Source organism: Rhinolophus sinicus, chromosome 1 (genome assembly GCF_057876585.1).
Source record: "Rhinolophus sinicus isolate RSI-liver-muscle chromosome 1, RSI-T2T, whole genome shotgun sequence".
Taxonomy (NCBI): domain Eukaryota; kingdom Metazoa; phylum Chordata; class Mammalia; order Chiroptera; family Rhinolophidae; genus Rhinolophus; species Rhinolophus sinicus.
In genome coordinates this window covers 98,213,788-98,218,787 of record NC_142501.1, presented here as the reverse complement: position 1 = coordinate 98,218,787, position 5,000 = coordinate 98,213,788, and positions in this window count along the sequence as shown.

The window sequence follows — 5,000 nt, the reverse complement described above, 5'->3', positions numbered from 1 at the left end:
GGGTTAGGGTTAAGTTAGGGTTAGGGTTAATGTGAGGTTTCGGGTTAGGGTTAGGTTTAGATTTAGGTTGTGTTAGGGTTAGGGTTAGGGTTAGAGTTAGGTTTGCGTTAGGGTTAGGGTTAGGGTTAGGGTTAGGGTTAGTGTTATTGTTAGTTTTGCGTTACGGTTAGTGTTAGGATTATGGTTAGGGTTAGGGTTAGGTTTAGGGTTGGGGTTAGGGTTAGGGTTAGGGTTAGGGTTAGGTTTAGGGTTAGGTTAGGGTTTGGTTAAGTTAGGGTTAGGGTTAGGGTTAGGGTTAGGGTTAGGGCTATGGTGTAAGGTTAGGGTTAGTGTTAGGTTTAGGGTTAAAGTTAGGTTTGCGTTAGAGTTAGGGTCAGGGTTACGGTTAGGTTTGCGTTAGGGTTAGGGTTAGGGTTAGTTTTAGGGTTAGGGTTAGGATTAGGGATAGAGTTAGGTTTACGTTATGGTTAGAGTTAGGGTTAGGGTTGGGGTTAGGGTTAGGTTTGCGTTAGGGTTGGGTTTAGGGTTAGCATTAGGGTTAGTTTTGCGTTAGGGAAAGGGTTAAGGTAAGGTTTAGGGTTAGGGTTAGGGTTAGGGTTAGGGTTAGGTTTAGGTTTAGGGTTAGGGTTAGGGTTAGGGTTAGGGTTAGGATTATGGTAGGGTTAGGGTTAGGGTTTGGGTTAGGGTTAGGGTTAGGTTAGGGTTAGGGTTAATGTTAGTTTTCGAGTTAGGGTTAGGTTTAGGTTTAGGGTTAGGTTTAGGGTTAGGTTTTTTTTACGGTTAGGGTTAGGGTTAGGTTTGCGTTAGGGTTAGGGTTAGGGTTAGGGTTAGGGTTAGGGTTAGCGTTAGGGTTAGGTTAGGGTTAGGGTTAGGGTTAGGTTACTGTTAGGGTTAGACATAGGGTTAGGGTTAGGGTTAGGTTTAGGGTTAGGTTTGCGTTAGGGTTAGGGTAAGGGTTAGGGTTATGTATGCGTTAGGGTTAGGTTTAGGGTTAGGGTTAGGGTTAGGGTTAAATTTGCGTTAGAGTTAGGGTTAGGGTTAGGGTTAGGGTTAGGGTTAGGTTTGCCTTAGGGTTAGGGTTAGGTTTAGGGTTAGGGTTAGGGTTAGGTTTGCGTTAGGTTTAGGGTTAGGGTTAGGGTTAGGTTTACGTTTCTGTTAGTGTTAGGGTTAGGGTTAAGGTTAGGTTAGGTTTAGGGTTAGATTTGCGTTAGGGTTGCAGTTAGTGTTAGGTTTAGGGTTAGGGTTAGGTTTGCGATAGGGTTAGGGTTAGGGTTAGGGTTAGGGTTAGGGTTAGGGTTAGGGTTAGGTATAGGCTTAGGGTTAGGGTTAGGGTTAGGTTTGCGTTAGGGTTAGGGTTAGGGTTAGGGTTAGGATTAGGGTTAGGTTTAAGGTTAGGGTAAGGTTTAAGTTTAGGGTTACGGTTAGGTTAAGGTTAGGGTTAGGGTTAGGGTTAGGTTTAGGGTTAGGTTTGCGATAGTGTTATGGTTAGTTTTTAGGTTAGGTTTGCGTTAGGGTTTTCGTTAGGTTTAGTGTTAAGGTTAGGGTTAGGGTTAGGGTTAGGGTTAGGGTTAGGGTTAGGGTAGACTAGGGTTAGGGTTAGGGTTAGGGTTAGGTTAGGGTTAGGGTTAATGTTAGGTTTCGGTTTAGGGTTAGGTTTAGATTTAGGTTGTGTTAGGGTTAGGGTTAGTGTTAGGGTTAGGTGTGCGTTAGGGTTAGGGTTAGTGTTAGGGTTAGGATTAGGGTTAGGGTTAAGGTTAGGGTTAGGTTTAAGGTTAGGGTTACGGTTAGGTTTAGGGTTAGCGTTAGGGTTAGGGTGAGGTTTAGGGTTAGGTTTGCGATAGGGTTAGGGTTAGGGTTAGGGTTAGGGTTAGGGTTAGGTTAGCGTTAGGTTTAATGTTAGATTTCGAGTTAGGGTTAGGTTTAGATTTAGGTTTTTTATGGTTTGGGTTAGGGTTAGGGTTAGGGTTAGGGCTATGGTTTAAGGTTAGGGTTAGTGTTAGGTTTAGGGTTAAACTTAGGTTTGCGTTAGAGTTAGGGTCAGGGTTAGTTTTAGGGTTAGGGTTAGGATTAGGATAGAGTTAGGTTTACGTTATGGTTAGAGTTAGGGTTAGGGTTAGGGTTAGGGTTAGGTTTGCGTTAGGGTTGGGTTTAGGGTTAGCATTAGGGTTAGTTTTGCGTTAGGGTTAGGGTTAGGGTAAGGTTTAGGGTTAGGGTTAGGGTTAGGGTTAGGGTTAGGTTTAGGTTTAGGGTTAGGGTTAGGGTTCGGGTTAGGGTTAGGGTTAGGGTAGGGTTAGGGTTAGGGTTTGGGTTAGGGTTAGGGTTAGGTTAGGGTTAGGGTTAATCTTAGTTTTCGAGTTAGGGTTAGGTTTAGGTTTAGGGTTAGGGTTAGGGTTAGGGTTAGGGTTAGGGTTAGGTTTGCGTTAGGGTTAGGGTTAGGGTTAGGGTTAGGGTTAGGGTTAGGGTTAGGGTTAGGTTAGGGTTAGGGTTAGGGTTAGGTTACTGTTAGGGTTAGAGATAGGGTTAGGGTTAGGTTTAGGTTTAGGGTTAGGTTTGCGTTAGGGTTAGTGTAAGGGTTAGGGTTAGGGTTAGGGTTAGGGTTAGGTTAGGGTTAGGGTTAGGGTTAGGTTACTGTTAGGGTTAGAGATAGGGTTAGGGTTAGGTTTAGGTTTAGGGTTAGGTTTGCGTTAGGGTTAGGGTTAGGGTTAGGGTTAGGGTTAGGGTTAGGGTTAGGGTTAGGTTAGGGTTAGGGTTAAGGTTAGGTTACTGTTAGGGTTAGAGATAGGGTTAGGGTTAGGTTTAGGTTTAGGGTTACGTTTGCGTCAGAGTTATGGTTACGATTAGGTTTAGGGTTATGGTTAGGGTTAGGGTTAGGTTTGCGTAAGCGTTAGGGTTAGGATTAGGTTTAGGGTAAGGGTTAGGCTTAGGGTTAGGGTTAGGTTAGTGTTAGGGTTAGGGTTAGGGGTAGGTTAGGGTTAGGGTTAGGGTTAGGGTTATGTTTAGGGTTAGGTATGCGTTAGTGTTAGGGTTAGGGTTAGGATTAGCGTTAGCTTTGCGTTTGTGTTAGGTTTAGGGTTAGTGTTAAGGTTAGAGTTAGGGTTAGCTTTGCGTTAGTGTTAGGGTTTGGGCTAGGGTTAGGGTTAGGGTTAGGGTTAGCTTTGCGTTAGTGTTAGGGTTAGAGTTAGGGTTAGGGTTAGGTTTAGGGTTAGGGTTAGTGTTAGGTTTAGGGTTAGTGTTAGGGTTAGGGTTATGGTTATGGTTAGGGTTAGGGTTAGTTTTAGTGTTAGGGTTAGGGTTAGGGTTAGGGTTACGGTTAGGGTTAGGGTTAGGGTTTGGTTTTGGGTTAGGGTTAGGGTTAGGGTTAGGGTTAGGGTTAGGCTGAGGGTTAGGGTTAGGTTTGCGATAGGGTTAGGGTTAGGGTTAGGGTAAGGTTTGCGTTAGGGTTTTCTTTAGGTTTAGGGTTAGGGTTAGGGTTAGGGTTAAGGTTAGGGTTAGGTTTGCGTTAGGTTTCGGGTTAGGGTTAGGTTTACTGTTAGGGTTAGGTTTAGGGTTAATGTTAGGGTTAGGGTTAGGTTTGCGTTAGGGTTAGGGTTGGGGTTAGGGTTAAGGTTAGGGTTAGGGTTAAGGTTAGGGTTAGGGTTAGGTTTAGGTTTAGGGTTATGGTTAGGGTTAGGGTTAGGGTTAGGGTAGGGTTAGGGTTAGGGTTAGGGTTAGGTTAGCGTTAGGTTTAATGTTAGTTTTTGAGTTAGGGTTAGGTTTAGGTTTAGGATGTTTAGGGTTTAGGGTTAGGGTTAGGGTTAGTGTTAGGTTTAGGGTTAGGTTTGCGTTACGGTTAGGGTAAGGGTTAGGGTTAGGTATGTGGTAGGGTTAGGGTTAGGTTTAGGGTTAGGGTTAGCTTTGCCTTAGTGTTAGGGTTAGGGTTAGGGTTAGGTTTAGGGTTAGTGTTAGTGTTAGTTTTGCGTTAGGTTTAGGGTTAGGGTTAGGGTTAGGGTTAGGGTTAGGTTTAGGGTTAGGTTTAGGGTAGGGTTAGGGTTAGGGTTAGGGTTAGGGTTAGGGTTAGGTTAGGGTTATTGTTAATGTGAGGTTTCGGGTTAGGTTTAGGTTTAGATTTAGGTTGTGTTAGGGTTAGGGTTAGTGTTAGGGTTAGTGTTATTGTTAGTTTTGCGTTACGGTTAGGGTTAGGATTATGGTTAGGTTTAGGTTTAGGTTTAGGTTTAGGGTTGGGTTAGGGTTAGGGTTAGGGTTAGGGTTAGGTTTAAGGTTAGGTTAGGGTTAGGTTAAGTTAGTGTTAGGGTTAGGGTTAGGGTTAGGGTTAGGTCTATGGTTTAAGGTTAGGGTTAGTGTTAGGTTTAGGGTTAAAGTTAGGTTTGCGTTAGAGTTAGGGTCAGGGTTACGGTTAGGTTTGCGTTAGGGTTAGGGTTAGGGTTAGTTTTAGGGTTAGGGTTAGGATTAGGGATAGAGTTAGGTTTACGTTATGGTTAGAGTTAGGGTTAGGGTTAGGTTTAGGGTTAGGTTTGCGTTAGGGTTGCGTTTAGGGTTAGCATTAGGGTTAGTTTTGCGTTAGGGTTAGGGTTAGGGTAAGGTTTAGGGTTAGGGTTAGGGTTAGGGTTAGGTTTAGGGTTAGGGTTAGGGTTAGGGTTAGGGTTAGGGTTAGGATTGCGATAGGGTTAGGGTTAGTGTTTGCGTTAGGGTTTTCGTTAGGGTTAGGGTTAGGGTTAGGGTTAGGGTTAGGTTAGGGTTAGGGTTAATGTTAGTTTTCGAGTTAGGGTTAGGTTTAGGTTTAGGGTTAAGTTTAGGGTTAGGTTTTTTTTACGGTTAGGGTTAGGGTTAGGTTTGCGTTAGGGTTAGGGTTAGGGTTAGGGTTAGGGTTAGGGTTAGGGTTATGTTAGGGTTAGGGTTAGGGTTAGGTTACGGTTAGGGTTAGAGATAGGGTTAGGGTTAGGGTTAGGTTTAGGGCAAGGTTTTCGTTAGGGTTAGGGTAAGGGTTAGCGTTAGGGTTAGGT